The sequence below is a fragment of the Eretmochelys imbricata genome, chromosome 1 (assembly GCF_965152235.1).
Source record: "Eretmochelys imbricata isolate rEreImb1 chromosome 1, rEreImb1.hap1, whole genome shotgun sequence".
Lineage (NCBI taxonomy): Eukaryota > Metazoa > Chordata > Testudines > Cheloniidae > Eretmochelys > Eretmochelys imbricata.
Genome location: NC_135572.1, coordinates 161,684,913 through 161,706,025, shown reverse-complemented (window position 1 = coordinate 161,706,025; position 21,113 = coordinate 161,684,913).

Genomic DNA, 21,113 nt, shown 5'->3' with positions numbered 1-21,113 from the left:
CAGGCCCGCAGAGTTAACGATTGCTGGTCTGCCATTACCTTTGCTGTTACCAAGTGCTTTCTACTGCCCACTTCTGTAGCACCTCGCAAGCTAATGGAGTCCTCCACAGTTGTCCCATGATTTCCTACAGGTTGTTGTCCACTTAGTGTGGTTAACAAACAAGGTGTCAATAGCGGCTGCAATTCAAACAGCTGAATCTTACATGTTGTTTACTGGGCTTGTGAAATGGAAATAATACTTCTTTTGTCTGTTCTTCAGAATGGAAGCCCTTTGGAGCAGCGACTACCAGTTGCTACATACCTGTGCAATGCCAAGCACAATGACCCCTTGAGCGCTATGGGATTGCGGGACACAGCTCACGGTTGATGTGAGCACTACACGATCATTGCTTAACCAGGGACTTCCATGACATTCTCCCACTGGATGTGGAGCCATGCTCATTTTACATCTAGTGGCCCTGCACTAATGAGGACTTTGTGACTGTAGGAATGGCCTGCTTATCTGTGTGCTCTCTTTTAGTTTAATTAGATCTGTCCCCTGCAATTCATTTTCAGCCTGTTACACAAAAACATCACAGGCTGAGGACTGCCCCAGATGGTTTTCACACTGGTCCACAGTTTATCTTGCTGGAGCATGGCCGGTTTTTCAGTTCTAGAATGCTACCACATCGCCCTTTCATCGGGGCAGCAACAGAGCAGCTGAACGGTTTAAAAGAATTGCAGGCATATTTTGTCTCTGGGGTCTCAATGCTGCTGAGTGAACTCTACTTCAGCACTCCAGGGTAGTTTCTGAATCAATGCCTGCCACCTTGCCAACATCACAAATGACTGGCCAGACGTTTCCTTTAGCAGTGACTCAATTAGCAGTCTCAGAGCTAGGATGAGATGGGCAGCTCCTGGTGTAAACCACACATCCATCACCAACAAGAGTTTGTCGCAAGATATGCTGATGTTCATCCCCATCTCAGACCCTTTAAATCCAAGGCCATATGGGGGCCCTTGGCAGAGCCCCAGTCTGGGCTTGTGTTGTCCACAACTTTTCAGATTGGAAAAAGTGTGAAAACCTTACCACATTCTGTCGGTTTCTAATAATTTTTAATTGAATCTCATCAAAATGTTTCTGCAAAGTCAGATCACATTTTGTCTGGTGAGTCAGACTGATATGCCGGTTAGCTGCTATGCTGGGTGGGGACAGAAGGACTAGCTACCCTCAGAACTTTGTATTTATGGGGCCTGATTCTCTCCTGTCTTTCACCTCACATCATCAACACCACCTGTGCAAAGCAGTTGTAAAATATTACCTTTCCGATATGGGAGCATCTACACCAACTACGCAGAGGTGCAAGACCCTATACAAGGTGCAGAGTAGAGGAGAAGCGGGTTCATGATTGATAAAGGTGCAGCCTCCTGCAATTTATTTGAATATATTTGTCTGATATTCACTCTGAAATTCCAGTGCAGTGTACAAGGGAGCCAGATCCAACTCCCATTGAAGTCAGTGTGAGCTGACCTCAAGGGGAGCTTGATCAGGTGTGAGTTGCTTGTATTGCTATATTTCTATTGACACGTGTATGTATTTGGACCTTAATAGGTACTTAAAATACATTCTAGAATGTACTTAAAATTAAGCCATTGGCGTTAAGAAGAATTCTTGCTGGATCTCACTGAAACTTTCATAGCACCATATCTAAAAATAAAGAACAGTCCTCAAAGGAAAGCTTTTTTCTCAAAAAGATCAAATAAACCACACTTACTTACCAGCTACTACATAAAGTGATTCTCACTTCTTAAAATACCAGAGTACATGCCTAATTAGATAATAAATGACATCAATAATTATTCCAGATAACAAGACAGAGGAAGGGAGAAAAGAGAATTCCACACACGGACATGGCTTGATTTCTCTGGAAAGTTTACTACATTCTTCCACTTATGTCATGTCCTAGTAGAAAGTAAACATGACTATACGTAGCCCTAAGGCAATATAAAAAGACTGGATTCTTTTTAAATAGACTTACAGTTAACTTACTCTACCAAGAAGCATTTCCATAAAGTGCTTTGAAGGTTGTTACTTATGGTTTGTCTACAATACAGCAAACTGAAAGAAGCAAAAATACAGTGTTTACTTCCTGCTACCCCCAGAAGAAACTATTGATAACCACACACTTCATTAACATAAGCAACTTTTCCTGCCTCTTCTCAACAAATTTCCTCAGTGCTTTGAGGCTTCTGGAAGTATGTTTGGCTTATATCTTTGTAAACACGACTAGACCAAATATTCTTCTCTTATGCAATTCACTTTTCCTTTTCTTCTACTTATGGCATGTGGAACACACTTGGGCTGATATTCACGCCTGGGCAGAGGGCCTGAACAGGCCTATGTCCCACTTAATTCTTCCAAACTGGGCTTGCTTGGGACTGAAGTGAAACTTAATGGTGCATAGACTTTGTTTTGGCCCTTTGCCCGGGGTGAATAGAACCCTTTGTGAGTATATACAAAGAAAGCACCCTGAGGTCCTGTCTACACTAGGAAATGGTTTGCCAGTGTAACTAGCAGAAACACAGTTTATACCAGCAAAGACTTCTTTGGTAGCATAGCTTACACCAGGTCCCCAAACAAAATAAGTAATATCAGTAAAAGCACTGTTTTGGCTGTCATAACTGCATCTACAGTCAGGATTTTGCTAGCATAGCTTTGATGTTTACACATATGATATTTTTCTCACACACACACACACACACACACACACCATATCTATGCTGGCAAAACTTTTAAGTGTAGATCAGGCCTTAGTAATACTAATTTTTGCTACGTGGCAAATATATGTACACCTTTATCTAGCCCAAAAGGCGAACAAAGCTTCCACTTAGTCAACCTTCCTCAAAGTTAAAGGGAGGCCCATCAATGCCAGTATTGTCAGCCCCCAAAATTGACCTAGTCTGAAAGTTGCCCCATAGGGCAGTTACTAATCTAAAGATTCTAGTTGCGTATGTGCACATGTTTGCATATATGAGAACGCTCTGGGTGGGAATGTTAAGCCCATCTTTGCATCAGCACAAAACAAAACAAGAGAAAATGAACATCTGAGTTACTACGCTATTCAGTGAAAGAAAATTGATGCACATGTTGTGATAAAAGATAACACAATGTACTTTGATTTTGTTCCAATGAGATGCACAAGTTTGTTCTTTGTCTTTGGATTTCATGCCGCAGCAAAGACTTGTTTAAAAAAAACAACTGAAATTCTTAAAGGTAGATCTGATGAGATGCATCAGTTGTTGGATTGTGTACAGTAAATGAGAAAAAACAGATATGTCACTACTTGGGATGCTCTCTACTACAGCAGGGGAAATACAGAATCTGGAGGTCAGATATGGCAAGTAAGAAGGAAATAATTTGCAACTATTGTTTTCAAATGTATTAAAATATAGACATTACAAATACAAAAATATTCTGCTGATCATTTGTAATCAATTTTTCTGTCTTTCCAAATTTTTCCATTCTACATTAAAGTGGGATCTATGGGGCCACATCTTGAAACAGCATTATAAAAAACTGTCCTTTACTTGGGCTGTTCACTTTTTCACATGCAATATACTGAGTTGCATAGTTTGTGTGGGATACCACTTGTGCATGCCACTGCTAGCATTTATACCCACAAAACCCATTTCCTCTGCATTTTGCATGTGCAAGTGGGTTTGCAAATTCTGTTAATTCCTAGTGATTGCTTTAAAAAAACAAGCCTCAAAACAGGGAAGACAAGACTTTCCGACATTTTTAAAGATAAAAGACAACAAACAAGTTTTGTTTTTTCAAAACCCACAATAGTACACAACCCAAGCAGAAACCAGCTAAGGCCTTCTTTATACCTCAAAGAAGCATAAAAAAAGGGCACAGATCCAGTTCTTCCTCCCCCCACAAAATGAAGGCCATGTTCTGAAGATTTGGTCACCAAAGGCCAAATCTTTATACCTTCCCATAAAAATGGAACTCTACTGAAAGATCCTTTAAAAACCAGTTTGAAATAAGAGCTAGGAGTGGCGAGCACTTCTAATCCTATTCTCATACATTGTTGCTATCTACCATTTTCCTTAACACCAGATAAATAAATGCCATTTTGAGCCCAATAGTGTTCCTTTCACCCCCTCAATAGAACGCCTGCATCAGGCTCAGATAAAGCAATTCTCTGTGTTTTGCATAGCTTCAGTCACTCTTGTACCACAAAGCTCTAATTATATGTAGCAATAATCATAAAATATGTAATAATAAGAAGGATGTTGGTAAATTGGAGAGGACTCAGAAAAGAGCCACAAGAATGATTTAAGGATTAGAAATCATGCCTTATAGTGATAGACAGACTCAAAAAGCTCAATCTAGGTTACTGAATGAGCAGGGGCAGGAGTGAGTTGATTACAGTCTATAGGTATCTACATGGAGAACAAATATTTAATAATTGGCTCTTCAATCTATCAGACAAAGGTACAGCATGATCCAACAGCTGGAAATTGAAGCTAGAAAAAAATATCAGACTGGAAATAAGGCATAATTTTTTTTTATGGTGACAGTAATTAACCATTAGAACAATTTACCAAGGGTCATGGTGGAGTCTCCATCACTAACAATTCTTAAACCAAAACTGGATGTTTTTTCTAAAAGATCTGTGCGAGGAATTATTTTGGGGAAGTTCTATAGCCTGTGTCATACAGGAGGTCAGACTAGATGACCATGATGATCCCTTCCGGCCTTGGAATCTAGTAATCCATCTGGTTTTCAGATTATTTCCCCCTTCCCCTTCACCCCCCTCCCCCGAGTCAGCAAAAACTGAAATTCCTGAGGTGCTAGGATTACCTGTGAGGGATTCTTCTTCCACAGTATTCCTTTCTGTCCTTGTGATATCTATCAGATGAAACCATGGTCTGCTAGGAGGACATTACATGACATTCTAAAGCATCGTATCATTCCTTCTTTGAAGTTTTGGACAATATTTCTGTTACATAATAATGTAAAAATATCCTTGAATCATTTCACTTTATCTACTAGGATTTTCTGCTCTGTTTGGTCTTCTTTCATGATTAACTGCTCTTTACTGTTCAGACAACCCAGTTTACAGGAATTGACCCCTATGTTCTACTGAACTCACCTCTGCCCATTCTTTCCTGCCCTGTTACTGAAGTAAGGCACAGAAGCTGCACTTGGCCTGATATACTGTCCACCTGTCTGTCTCTTTTTCCTGTTTTCACTCTGCCTTACTACAGGACTCCACATTGCACCCCGGCCTCAAAATCAAAGAGGCGAGGCAAGGCCAGCAGGTGAGTGATGCATTGGTTTCAGCAAAGGGGCACTTTCCAGGCTAAACTTCAACAATAAGTTAAGCAGGGGAGGGTTATATGTCCCTCTCCATCAAGTCATCTCTCATTCACATATTGCATGCTAATCATAGACACACCCTCTCTGCATCCCTACCCCTACTAAACTATCCCCTCTTCCAGCTATCTCTAGTCAATGCGTTCCCTCCTCCCCCATCCCAAGGAAAATTTCCCACACCTCAAGTTTGTTAGCCTAACAGTTTGGTATTCAAATCACTGTATTCAAAAGCTGAAGTCTTTGAATGGTAATGTCAATGAGTTCTTGAAGCCCTACATGTGTACTTATGAACACACTTCACCTCAGGTCCCATGGAAACAGTTCCTACAGCATCGGAATGAATCCTCCTATGTGAGTTTATAGCAGGGAACAATTTAACTCTCCTGTACATTCAGAATGTATTCTTACTCCACATCTCTCATATATATCATGTCATGTCTAGACACAGTCCCAAGGCACAAAGCTTGGATCCAAATTCAGATCCAAACTCAACAAGAAATGGATTCAGACTAAAACCCTTGCCGTGTCCCACCTCAGAGACAACATGAAGTCCACTAGGGACTTCGCTATTGGTGTTGATTTTACGTGGAAGGCATTCAGCTACTACGGTGACGGGCAGTAGTATAAAACAGAGAGAGAGACCGAGGCAGATGTGCATCTATTGCCAGGTATGAGATAAGAAGTATATGTGGCAGTGTCCTATACCTGGATGCTTCAGAGCAAGGCAGATATGACCTCCTTAATTCCCCTCCCCCAAAAGTGTGCCTGGAGAATTCTGAAATACGTTATATGGTCTGATAGGGGCCTTCCTTCCTGGCCCCAATTTACAGCTAGGCACCCTCTGGCTGTGCATAAAGACTGTACTTCAAATACTGTTTAAATATGAATATACCTAGAGCAGTAAATACCAGTTATTCCACCTATTTTGTTCCTTTGCACTGCTCACTACTGCATCTTGGAAATGCCACCTTGAATTTCACTGCAATAACATTTGGGCGGGGCCTGGGGAGGGGAGGGGAGGGGAGGCTCTTCTAGTATGATACTTCAACCAACCACTATCTTATGTGGACAGAACACAGCAGCCTCCAGAAAAAACAGCTTTTCCTATTCTATAGAAAAAATTTTACACTCTGGCCTACATTGCTTTAGGATGTCCGGCATATTTCTGGCCTCTCTCTGTAGTTCCAATCTGACACTTAAGTATGAGCATAAAATGTAAGCACTTCGATAGGGTGACTCTTTTGACCTCAATGGGACTACTCTCAGCTTAAAGTAATTCACATGCTTAAGACAACACAGAACTGGGGCCTATATTTGCAGAGCTACATGTCCTAACTGTTCCTTTAAAATAATGTATGTGTGATACTGGGGAGGCTGACTGACAGAAGAATGGTCTGCAGCAGAGTGTGTTAGCACACAAATATTGAGTTTTCTTATATCTGATTGACACACCACCTCTTCACATGGTCATGTAAAATTTTTAAAAAAACAACAAAACCTTGAAAGCTTTCAAAAAAGTGTTCTGATTCAAAATCCGTGGAAACAATTAATATACCAGTGTTGTCACTGGATGTTTCCCTTTGAAATAAACCAAAACCATCTAAATCACAAAGGATTTAAGGATTTTAGAATAGAAAAGTTGTAGTGATCATTAAAATACAGAGGAAGGCAGGAATTCTCAAGTGACAACCTTCCTTCAGAACATCCAGGAAGAAAACAAAGATTCAAAGAAAGGTAGCAGTGTTTCATTTCATACAAACACCCACCCAAATGGAAACAAGTAGCTGTCATAACGTATCTCATTACACACTCACTGTGACCACTTCAGCTGATATGTTGCTGCCATAGAAAACAGGTATGCAGAGTACTTTACAAGATTGCACAACCTGGACTGAGCAAGTAGTTATAAACCTCAGAGAAACAGCTGGCAGGACTTTTAATATCCAAATTTGCATACAGGTTAGAAAGAACCAACTGTAACTTGTCCCTAATTTTGAAATCTCATTAGTATCTCCGCTGATTCATTTGTTCTGTTACTTATTTAGAAAGTAACAAGCTGCATGCTGAAACTTTGCATCCAAACATTATAAGCACAGAGAAGTACTGTTTTGATTAACAGCATTATAAATATTTTCCAGCAAGAAGAAAACTTTCACAACACGACATATTCTGCAAGATGATCACAGCAGAATATATATTATATTAATCACATGTTCCTATGATGGCTTCATGGCTTACGGGGTTAGTAACTGGATACAGAGCTTTTCAACTACTAAGTCACTGCTTAAAACTCAGCCCAGATGACTATTTACAGATATGAGTTGATGATCTCCATCTAGTTTCCAGCAGAAAGAAAACATTCAAACCACAAAAATCACCAACAGCTTCTCGTTCCTTTGTGGTCAGTTACAATAAGCTCTTTGAAGAGGCACTGTCTTTTAGTCCTCTTTGTACCGCACCTAGTACCATGCGGTCCTGGCACATGCGTGGGGCTCCTATGCAAACAGCTATACTAATGATACTAATAAAGTACGGACATGGAAATTATTGCTTATTATAATAGGTCTGAGTTTCAGCCCATAGTTCAAAGGTCTCAGAAAGTTATGAGCAATTGGAAACAGTTAGCTCTGTCATGTAAGTACACGAACATGGAGACATTTCTATAACACGTTAGCAAGAGCTCTGCAAGGTATTCTGTTTATCTGGCTGGAACTACATGTTGATTGAATAAAACTAATATTTTGATAAAAGAAGTTAGTTCAGATTTTGTAACCTCTGTGTAACCCCCAGACCTTTGTAGGACATAATAGGCCTCGTTGTCAAAAACACAGACATGCCACTGTATTCCTAACTTATACCTGCAAACATTGCCATTGTACGTGCAAATCTAGTACAGGTGTGCACACATCACAAGTTAGACACATAATTGCTCTTGGCGTGGAAAACTGCAGTAAGTGCACAGTTTTGCGCATACAACTGGGCACAAAGGGAGCAGATCAGATGATATGGATCTTCAGCGTATGTCATATGTCCCCCGCCAGGCCCAAGCCACAGAGGTGGGGACAGTCTGTCACAGGCTCGGGCTAGAGACTTTGTCTCTTTCACTCAAGCTATAGAGAGCCTCATGCTTTCAGGTCTGGAGACTCTGGCCCTGTCCAAAGTGGCAACCACTACAGAGGCAATACATTCTAGCTTCCTTTGCTGGCCAGTACAGCTAATCAGCACATAGGGAAGGCAGAACGATGGCTCAGCCTCATTAACAGTGACTAACACCCAAGGGGGTACTAGAGTGGAGGAATCCTCATGGTCAAACAAATGAAAAGACTGCAGGCGTGTCCAGGCTGCACAGGGGAAGCCTGGCGGATGTGGGCATGGGAAATCTGCCATGAATAAGGAAAACTATTAGACACATGGACAGAGACAGAGAGACACCCCACCTTCAGGAAAATGGGCAATTATTGACAGACATGTAGGATGAGAAGGGACCTTGAGTCATCAAGCCCAGCCCCCTGACCTCAGGCAGGACCAAGTAACCCTCCACCTTCCCTGGCCAAAGTTTAACATTTTCTTAAAAATCTCCAGTGAGGGGGAACTCCTCAGCCTCCCAGAGAAGCCTATTCCAGAGGTTAACGATGCTTATAGTTAACAAGTTTGTCCTAACATCCAACCTAACTCTCCCTTGCAGCAGATTAAGCCCATTACTGCTTGTCCTACCTCCAGTGGACAGAGAGAACAAGGGATCACAGTCTTCTTGATAACAGCCCTTTATCTCTCTGAAGAGGTGTCAGGTCCTCCCTCAGTCTTCTCAAGACTAAACATGTCCGGTTTGTTTCGCTTTTCCTCCTAGGTTAGATTTTCTAACCCTATCTTTTCTGTTGCTCTCCTCTGGACTTTCTCCAATTTGTCCCCACCTTTTCTGAAGTGTGGCACCCAGAAATGGCCAGAGTCCTCCAGCTGAGGCCTCATCAGTGCCAAGTAGAGCAAGACAGTTACCTCCCGTGTCTTCTGTACGACACTCCTGTTAATGCCCCCCCAAAATGTTATTAGCCTTTTTCACAACTGCATCACGTCCCTGGCTCATTCAATTTGTGACCCACTATAAACTCCAGGTCCTGGTCAGCAGTATTACCACCTAGCCAGTTATTCAGGAAAGAGGAAGAGATTTCAGATACGACAGATCCACAGGTTAGCGGGGGGATTTGTCCCAGCGAATGAATCTAAGACAATACATTTATAATGAGATTAGCATTGCAGAAGTAAAAAATCACTGTTGCATAATTAAGAATTTTAAAGATTGCTTTGCCTGTTCCCCATAGGTACTACTTCCAGTCACCACTTCTTTTTAGGACCTTCAGTTTGTTTGCGTTGGTTGTCATGGAGAGATAGAATTACAAAGACTTACTGGAGAAAAGTCATTTCAGCAACCAATAGAGCAAAGATAAACAGAGCCCAGTAGGAAAATTAATTCTTTTTCTTGCAATTCAAAGACAGAGAGACCGATTGCTATAGGATTTCTGAATTAATTTATCTGTGCACAATGTATTTACAACATCACGGAAAGCCCACTCCTTATAAATTTGTTGCTGTTTTAAATTAAATGTTATGGTTAGACAGAGTGCAAACACATAACATTAACAAATTAATAAAGCACCCAGTATACCAGGTGACATTTACCTAATAAAGTAGCTGTCTCCATTAAATTACACTGAGCAGAAGAAGAATGTGACTATGTGAGGAGGCTGGATGCATACATGGGAAAAGAAAAAGTGGGCCAATTTCTGGTTTTAGCTCTTCTGAAAGCACAATTGGGCCCAGCATGTTTAACATGGAAGCCAGGCGAGGAGAACTTTTCCATAATGAGTACAGAGAAAGAGGATCTAGAGAATGCCTGGCAGCTGGACCTGGTTTTGGGAAGGAGCTACTGAGCCTGGTGAACTGTCGGAAATGGGGGCTTTGATTTGAGTTAACATTGAACTATTATTTCAATACACCAGAACCCCAAGGAGGGGATGACTCAAAGGACAAATCTATATGCTACTATTGGGGACCCCAGAAGAGAGAAACTGAAGCAGCTGCAAGGTATGATACTCGATTAGGCTAGGGCCTGCTATGACAACCACCAGAGAATTCCCCTGATGTAAAGCTGGGGGGAGGGACTACTGCACCAGTCTCTCCCAACCCTAAGCTAAGAAGGAGCAAAAGGGTGTGAGACAGTGGTGCTTCTCTGCAGCAGTCTTCCTTCCATGGGCGTAAGATGGAACAGTCAAGGGCTGCGCCAACTCTCACCAGGCTGAGGCAGACCAACCCTCAGGATTGGGGATCTTTAACCCACACCCTCCCCTCTCTCCTGTCCAAACAAAGGCTGAGGCCCAATGTGTCTGAGATGCCTTTTCACCCCAGTAATTAAAAAATGACTTTGGCAATGCTCTAGGTAGTCTGGCTTTCTATTATATCTTGTAAATTAACATTATGTTGTTGTTGAAATCAAGGAACACTCTCTCCCACCTGAATTTCCTTTTTCACAATAGCAATAGAAACCTGGACTTCCCAAATCCAACTCTTCCCACAACATACTTTTGGATTTCCCATAAACCAGAATGAGAATAGGATGTTTGACACCTTTTGGACGTTAACAAAAACAGAGCTGCCCACATGGTGACAGGGCCCCATCCCACTGAAACCAATAGTAATTTGTCCTTTAACTCCAGTGGCAGTTGGATTGAGTGTTCAAAGTGCACCAGAAGTGTCTGGAAAGTGCTTTTTGTTTTCCATAATACTATCCTGTCTTACCATGGAAAAGTTCTGATGTGTCAGTTATTTGCTCTCTTTTTTAATCTTCCCTTTTGAGTCATTCATTTTCAATAGTTTAAAAGAAAACATGTTACATATTCCTAAAGATACCGTATGGAAAAACACATTTCCCCATTCAAAGTGACATTCTGAAAGTGAGCAATATGCCCTGTGAGAACTAACAGGAACTTCCTACTCTTTTCAGTTATGAAAACATACTAATTATGGGTACCACTGAGCAAAATGCTGGGACTTTCTCATTTTTTAAGCTTGAAAAACCATAGGGTCTGAGTTTGCTATCAGAATCAAGCTTTCATCCACTACTCAGAAGTTTTACACAGCTGTAACTCCATTGTCATCAGTGGATTTACTCCTGATTTATAACTGGGTGAGATCCAAATTAGGCCCAGAAGGAATCTTGACACTTCAACCCTGGGAACCTTCTTCTACAGGCTTCAGTAGCAGCTCCTAACATGAAACCTAAAATGAATAAAGAAACTAGTTACCTGATTGTGAGATGGGGAATCAGATGTATTGAATTCATACGGACTGCACTAAGCATGCTCAGAAAGAACTGGGGCATCCTCAGAGTCTAGGGGTAGGGCTTTCAGAGGTAAACTGGTCACACTTCCATCCTTTACCACACTTAAAGGGAAACAAATGTTTCTTGCATACGCCTGATAAGAGCGTTGACAGTTATTTGCAGGCTCTTGACAGTCAGCACTCACTTTTGTCACTCTAATTCTATTCATAGCCTGTTTGTGGATACAGGTTAACCTTCTGGGATCTCTCCTTCATCTCTGTGCTGCATCATCAGCATTTGGTGCCTAAATACTATGGTTATGCATTACAGATGTAATAGATTACACAGATTAACTTTATGTTTGTCGGTCACATGGTGTCTTTGGTTAGCAGGGTCATACTTTTATAGATTATAGACTGCATACAACCTCCTAATAAATACATTGTGGAAGTCCATTTGCTCATGAGTTTAAAACTCCTTCTTGGCAATAAACCTTGTCTTGTTAGACTCAGTACTGTCCAAACACCATAATTCCCTTTTCTTCAGTGCTCAGATAAATTTTCTTGGCACATAAATGAAATACTTAACATTTCTGTTGGACTTTGTGTATTCAGAAGTACTGTAGAGCAAAGCTGGGGAAACAGGATTTTTCTGTTTATTGGCAATTTTAAAATCATTTCAAGTAAAACCAAAAATGAACATTTTAAGTGAATCAAAGAGTCAAAAAAAACATTTTAGGTCAAATTAAGAGTCTCTTTTCCCTTTTGAATAATTTATAGTTCTGAATTTTTTAAATAAAATTAAAGAAAATTTTAAAGTGAAAAGTCATTTCAAACCAAAAATCAAAATCAAAACATTGCAAAAATGTCTAAATGAAACATTTTGTGAATTCACATCAGTTTCACTGAATCGTTCATATTGAATAAACAAACACAAAATTTGGAAAAATCAAAATGTTTCAGTGTCAACAAATCTTCACTTTTTGCTGAAAAAAACTTTTGGCTGAAAAACATCACCCAGCTCTACTGTACAGATAGACATTTATTAAATTCTCCCCACACTCCTAGCAGGTAAGTGAGTAAACAATATTCCAGTTTTTCTGATGTGAAAACTGATACCAAACGTTAAGTGACATGTCTTAGGCCACAAAGTGCATCAGTAGCAGAACTGAGATTAGAACTCAGGGCCTCCCAACCTCCCCCCCCCCCCGACCCTTTTTTCATTCAGCTGCTTTTCAAATCAGTGGATGTAACAAAGCCCAAGGAAAGCCAATTTTTTTTTATCATACAGGAAATAGGAGATGCAGATGAGATTGTATTTTGCAGTGCTGTTTTCCTGCCCATATAACTCTTGATTCCTATTTAGATCAGATTCTTTCAATGAGGTCTATTTGTGAATAAACACAATGAGAACCCAGCCAGAAGAGTACCAACTGCTGCACTTACGTTTAATAATGAACTATATCATCAATTTACAGGGCCAGCTCCTCAGCTGCTGTGAATTGATGCATCTCCATTTACTCCAATGGTGTATGATGATATACACCAGCTGACAATGTGGCCATCAAAGACAAACAACTGGATAAGTAGTAGTTTTAGCCTGTCTAATTGCATGGGGGTGGTAGGAAGGAGGACACTCTAATCCCCTTTTGTCTGAGTCAACCTTTATGCAAACCGGCAAAAAGCAGGGTTCCATTTCCAGTCAACTTCATCATACTGCTAGATTTTGCACTCCTTCTGCAGCAGGTGAGTACAGAATATTTGAGGCAGGTAAAATATGCCTAAGAGCCATGAAAAAAAGTTTCATACAGAGTGCAATACAAATGTTTTCTAGCTCTCGAGCTCTGAACACCAACCAGTTTGGAAAGCCTGAACAGACCACGCTTTGACAGGCTTCTGATTTTCTCTTTGTGTGAGCTTTGACTCGCCAGCATAGCATACCCGGAGCTCATATTTAATTCAGAAACTTAGACGTAAACTCAAGAGTCATTTTTCTTTATAGAGTCAAACAAGAAATAACCATGCCTCTTCCTCTCTCCCTCCACATTCAAGAGAAAACAAACCTGCCTACAGGTCAGATGCAAATCCAGGACAAGTTGCTGCAGCACATGTGAAAAGAGGGCAAAGCTACAGAGATTAATCCAAGTACAATGCGAGGCTTTTAAGGAACATGGCAAGAATTTTGGTGTTTCAACACATAGCAGTTAGTGCTGCTCTGCCAGCTACAAATTTACCGGCACTAGGTTTATTGCATCAGGCGCTGAAGTGTGTTCTTTAGGGCACTGGTTCAAACTGTTACTTTTGTAATCTACACATTACTCCACAAAGTGATCGCATCACTTGCCCACAAAGTGTTTAACACCTAATTCAGACTAATACAACAAAGTAGACAAAAAAATCAGGAATGAGAAAGTGCAGAGAAGACCTGGGCAAAGTTTTTGGGACCAACACAATATTCAGCAAAATATACAGTGTCTGTCAACCTGAAACTAGTCACAGATTTAACACAAATAGTTTTGGCCATTTCCAAACAGCCAGAGGAGGATGATGAGGAGGAGATAATGGTGCAGCTTTCTCCTCATCCTCCGCCCCAATAACCTTTAGCCCAGTAGGAGGGCACTCACCAGAGATATAGAAGACCCAGGTTCAAATCCTCGCTCTGGAACAGACCTTTCGATTTCACCAAAAATTCACAACAGTTTCAGACTCAGTTCAACCCAAATCAAATTGTTTCTCCAGTTTTTCAGAACTGCCAACACAAAAAGCACACACAAAAATCCAACAACAAGTAACCCCACCAAACAATTATTCACCTAGCTCTAGCATAGGGACATTGTGAGGAAAAGATCAGCCTGGGAACAGGGCCTAGGTCAGAAGTGACTAAAGTCTTCTTCACTGGATAATTGTTCGGTGGCTTTTGTTAAATGGGCAGATGGTCTCATCCAGTTCCAAGTAGGCAACTATCCACCCCAGAAGTGGGACTATTTGGCCATCCGAGCAGAGAGGTAGAGGACTGAATGGGCACAGAAAAACTGTTCTCGTCTCCCTGGAAGTACTCTCTGCAGGTCAGGTTTGACATACATTAGCAGTACAGAATGGGGAAACTTGCACTGCTGTGCAGTGATTAAAGCAAGTGAATGGAAATGGGGCTCTATTCCCGACTCTGGTGTTGATTCGCTGCGTGACCACAAACAAGTCCCTTAAACTAGCTGGGCGAGAGTGTTGTTCCCTCACCTCTGAGAGGGGGATAACCACCACCACTTCCATTAAGCACTTTGAGATTCTCAGGAAAAGGAGCTATAAGCGCACTGCCTGTTCTTTACCAGTTGCAGGAATAAATAGTGGGCTTCAGTCTCCAGGGGTGTGAATCCAGCACCTTCCACAAGCATTATATTCAGTCAGTAAAATGGGGGAGGGAGATACAGAGCAGTGGCAGAGGCGAGAGAGACAGAGATAGAGACAGAGAATGATTCTCTCTACAAAAGAAAACTAGGAAAGTTACAGAATACAATGCGGATGCACTAAGGACTGAAGACACCGAGCAGGAAAAGAGGAAATTTACAACAAAAGGGAGAAACTATAAGGGGAGAGTTTGTCTTGGCAGTAAAGAACTATAGGGGTAAAGGGCCAAATTGTGGTTGGTCCCTGTAGGCTGTGCTGGGAGAGAGGGAGTAAAGAGTACAGTCCCTCACCCACCCCATCCTCTCAACACAGGTAGGGCATAGTCACCTGAACACAAGCATCACTTTTGGTTAGCACATCTAAATGCCCTACGAGCGATGGGGAGGGGAGGGAGCAAGCAGGGCTGCAGCCCACCCTCATGCACATCCACCAGCTGAGCTCCAGCAGCAGAGGGGACCCTCTCTGAGAGTGATGCTTTGGCTACACTCTCCAGGAGAAGCATTGTGCACAATCACTCCTGGAACTCTCCCTGGAGAAATGAGCTCCGCACTAACTCCAAAGCAGGGCTGTGGCTTAATGCTACCATTTAGCTCAGAAGGAAAGTGAAAAATAAATTATTAACTAAGGGATTTTTTTAAATGGTTTATAAAACTAGCTATATATAGTGTGGGTAAAAGGACTATGAAGGAACGTGTAGGACCCTGATGAAGGAGGTAAGAGTTCAGATAGCAGAAGGTAGGGGAACAACTGAAATATTCACAATTGTTGAGGTCTTCAGTACACAGGTAGAGGAAGCAGCAGGAGACCTGGCGAGACAAATGATAGAGTGGATCTGGGAATAGCAGGAATCAGAATGAAATAAGATACAAGTGAAAACATACTTTGCTGATTTACAAACATTAAAATCAGTGGAGTCAGATGACAGGTTATTAAGGAATGGGATGAGGAAGATCACAACCAGTTGTCATCAGTTACCTTTGAGAAGTTATGGAGAGCAGGTGAGGTAACAGAATTGGAGAAGGATAAATTTAATATAAGCCTAGAGACCAGAGGGGAGAAAGTATGATATGAGAAATCACAGGCCAATTATCCTAAAATTAATACGAGCTAAATAGTAAGAAGCATTTTGAAGAAAACAAACAGCATGTTCAGCACCCTGGTGCTTATCTTTATGTGATCCCTTACTTCTCTAGCTTCCATATACCCGCCCTCCCCCCCCCCCCCCACTCTGTTTTGCCATCTCATTAATTTTAAGATTCTGGTTCTCATTCTAAATCTTTCCATGCTACTGGCCCACCCCATCTGCAATCCCTAATAATTGAAGATGAACATATATTTCACAACAAGTTTTGCCAATGATACCATCTGTTTCTATTAATGAAATATTCAACAGCACATCAGTTTCCAAACATGATTTCATTATTCAAAAGTTACACATTTTTTGTTTGCCAATTTTTGTGCGTGGTTGTTCACAAACGGTTCTGTGAGAGTATTTTTATTTGCTAGATCAGTTGTGTTAGTCAGGATTGGTCACATAAGTCACATTGTATTGTTTCTATTTCCTGATTGGATGAAAGTGCAAACAATTTGGGTGCAAATATTCACATGTGAAATACATTCTTGTTTCTACAAATACTTGTACCTGCAACTTTGAAATACTCTTTCCATGAATGTTCATGCCAGTAAAAGGTGATTGTACTAATGTACACAGGGAGCAAATGCAAAAGGGATGCAAGCATGGCTAAGCAAATTCACTGAAACATTTGTGCAAATACTCATGGATTTTTTCCCCCCAGTATTTACCCAGCTCTATCATCATCATCATCCCTTATCTTTCTTCCTCTCTGCTCTGAAACCAGTTTTCTTCCAGCATTTTCTTTCCTGAGCGGTTTCTTTCTATGTTGGTTTTCTTTTTCCCCCCACTTTGCCCATAAACAGTTTCCACTTTCAATTCATTCCTCTAATTTATTTTTTCTTGACAATCGTTTAGCCAAAAACTCTTTGTTCCTTACCCTACTCTTACTTATAGCTTAATCTTTTCCTTAGAATGTTTGTTCAAGATTGAAAACAAATAAGAAAAAAGACCAAACTTTTTTATTGTAACATTTTAAAATAATATTTATAAAAGATGTTGACCAAATCCTCTCTAAAATGTAACCCCAACAATACATAATAGAGAGCAGGGGTTATTAAAAAGCAAAATCATATCAACACAACAACTTTTTAAAATGTAATCTACCACATTTATTAAACAGACGAGTATAATGGATATACAGTAACATACCTAGACTTCCATAAGGAATTCAATATGGTTGTACATGAGCTCCTCCGACTGAAATTAAAATGAGATCTGAGAGGAGGGAGAGAATACACTATCTAAAAACAAACCGCATAGTTGTGAAATGGTACTATGTAGATCTGTACAGAGGTATTGAGCAGAGTTCTCTAAGAGTCAGTGGTAGGTCCAAATTTATTTAATCCCTTATCTATAGGAAAAAATGAGGGAGCACATTGAGAAAATCTGCCCATTATGCAAGGTAGGAAGAGTAGCCAGCAACATACTGTCGGAGGCAGACTTAAAATACAGCAAAATAGAGAAAAATTGGAGAAAGGAGCAGAAAAAGTCCCGGGTCAGGACTCGGTTTACTTGACTTGTCTTATTTAGACTAAGCATTTCAGAGGAGAAAATGTGTCTTATGTAGGCTTGTTAGTCTGCAGGTAAATTCACACTATATAAATGTTTACTAACAGAAAAAAACAACTAAAATGGAGTTTAGTCCAGATGAGATTTGATCCAGATCAATGCAGAGGTAGTTCACACTAATAAAAGAATCCAGCGTGCATATGTATTAAATGAGGGAGGATGCTGGTCAGAAACACTACCACCTTAAGAGAGGTATGGATAGAATAGTGGGCAATAAATTGAACACAGACATTTATTATAATACTGCTGCACAACACAAAATGTGACCCTAGAATGCATAAACACAGGCATTTGTACCTAGAAGCAGGGGGTTCTTTATTCTGTTATGCAACATTAGTGGGTTGCAGCTGGAGTACAGCCTTCAGTTTGGACACCCTACTATAAAAATGTCAATACACTGAAAACAATCCAGTAAAGGACACCCAGAAATGATAAAATACAACATGAGAAGTTAACAGAACAGAATTTGTACCGCCGGGAAAAAGAGAACTAAGAAAAAAGGAGGCCACATTATGCAGTCCTCAAATCAAGCAAAATCCCCATTGCTCAGTTAAGGAGCGGAGAAGTTGGTTCAGTGTCAGTGCAGAGACCAGAAGTACTAATGGTCTAAACTGAAGAAAGGAAACCTTTAGGATAAGTGCTATGACGAGGCTCTTCATAAACAGTGAAGTCAATTAGACAAGGGAAGAAGCTGCTCAGAGAGGCTGTGGAATAAGCATCACTGGAGATATTTCGTTGTGACTGGCAAACCCCCAAAAGTTCAGTTCAGATAAGCCATTAAGACCGAATGCTTATCCAAATCTCTTCACAGTCAGATTTCATTTCTCCCTCTCTACTTTTCTACCTTCAACCTTTCTTCCTCCCTCCTTTCATTCCTAGCCCCACAGCACCCTTCTGCAGAATTTAAGACATGCTGAGACTCCAAAGACAAATTTCAGATCAAATAGAAAGCCTTTCGGGATTGAGGATAAGAGGTGTATTTATCAGATTATTTTCAACTCTAAAAATAGATTCAGGTACATACAGGCTAATACTCTGTTGGCTATTAGGTTACAGCACCTGCACCTACCTAGCTTGTGTTGTAAACTCACTACATCTTTAAGAGTTCAATCTTCCTAGAATTAACCTGGGGAAGAGATCTTCAACTAACCCGTTAGCAAAATTCACTGAGCCAAAGCAAATTCCTCAAGTAAAGCATCCACTCTCCACCAATTGAGAAGCAGAGATTTTGCCCAGATACCATTTTTTCTCTAGGGTAGCAGAGATTGCTGTGAGCTAAGACACCCTTTTAAAACGTTGCTGTTAAGCTTTACAATCTGACAAAGAAAGTGATTCTTAAGTTGTAAAGCTCATCACATTCTCCTATTAAATAGTGAGAAATGTCCTACATACCCACCTCCTTTGCACTATAGCCCTTTGTGGTATTGGAAGTAATGAAAACAAACACAGCTCATATTTTCATTGGTTCTGAACTTTTCATTTTGTAGTAATTTTTTTTTTAACAAGATGTAAACACAACGAAATACCATTCATTTAGGGCATAGATTCTAACTCCTAAAGAAAATTGGAGAATCATGACAAACATTGGACAATTTTTTGAAACTGTTTATTAAGGCAATGTTATGTTAAATGTTAACGTACTACAATGTATATTACTTATTCAGGATCAGTTTAATATACAAAGAACCTGGCTAAAGATTCTGGCTTGCTGGCTGAGGAGCCCTCGTCCTCTGAGGACACTCAAAAGGGTGGCCAAACTCCTAAATATCTATTGTCTTTTTGGTGCTTTTCTTGTGTACAGAATTGGTATGAAAACTTGTCAGTTACAAGAACATTCCAGATTTTACTATACCACCAAGAACATTCCATATTTTATTACTATTTCATAGGCAGAAGTGACATTTTCCCCAGGAATGTGTAATAAAGAGTCTAGCTGCTAACAATAAAAAATAAATTAGTCATTCTGTTTAAAACATAGATCTTTTACTGGAGCATTGAGTAAAGCAGATCAGGAGATCTCTAGACATCTGGCATTTTGTAATATGATGAATTTCTTTAACACTTTCCTCCTAAAACCGTCCAGTTCTTGGACGCTACCACCACACGTGCAAGTATGTTCCCCTCTCCTCTCAACCCTACTAATAGAGCACCCCCCTAGTAGCAAATATATGATGGATCTTAACTGGAGTCAAATGGAATCTGTACAATAAATTAACAAAAAAAAATTAGGAGCTATGCAAATTGAAGATGAACTTCCCCCTTCCCATAACCAGATCCACTCATTCAGATCTTTTTTCCTCCCCAAATCTCTCCCCCGTCATTTCACCTGGATTATTTTCTTGTCAACATCTTTTTCGAACAAAATTTTTATTTATATATAATCTTAGAAATTAAGCCTTTTGTTCCAGCTGGCTCTTGGGTAAGGACAATACCATAGGCTTACAGAACTCATATAAAGTTAGTTATTAGATGGGTTTTTAATGTATTGTTCCTGTTTACTGTTCTCTGCAGAGATGCCTGGTTTGGAATCAGCTGTGTGATTAGCTAGTTGAATGAAAGAATATATCCAGCTAGGTCATATATTTGCCTTTGTGCAGTTCACTCAAATTGCCAGACAGATTTTCCATTGTATCTACCTTTATGTGTGTGGTCAGGTCACCTAGCAGTCTCTGGACAGAGAGGGAGTAAGAGGCAGGAATGAATATGGTCTTTAACTTCAGCATTAATCTCCCTTCTTTTCGAATATCCAACCATTTTTCTAAAACCAGAAAAGTACTGACAAATCCAGAATAGTTTACATAATTTGAAAGAGTGTAAAATAACCATCTTCCACCACAATGACTTTATTTTCAAAATTAAAACAGATGCCATTTAAAAAAAAATTTAAAGAACAAAACCACAAATAAATCTTCAGGTCTGATCACCCTTCCGGTTACACTGGTTTAACAGTGTAGTCAATGGAATTATACTGGTGCAAAACCTGTAACAGAGTGAAGAATCAGGCCCTTTATTTCAAAGAGAAAAGAAGAGGGTGGGGAGGACTTTCCAAGTTATATGTTATATAAAGGGAACGTCTGCTTTGCTAATGAAAGGTGTGAGCTGTAGAACGAATGCCCTTCAGATAAAATGTATGATGAGTCTTCCTGGAATGCCCCACCCTGGTGTTATACTGTCAGAAAACTGAATGGCAAGTGAAAGCATGCATGATATAGTCTTTTTCATTCATGTGAAACACCATCAAGGTAACTTTATGAGCCAAGTAGTACTCTGGTAGCCCTACTGAAGCAGAAAATATAGCTACTCATGCACAAGAAAAAAAAAAAAAACTTCA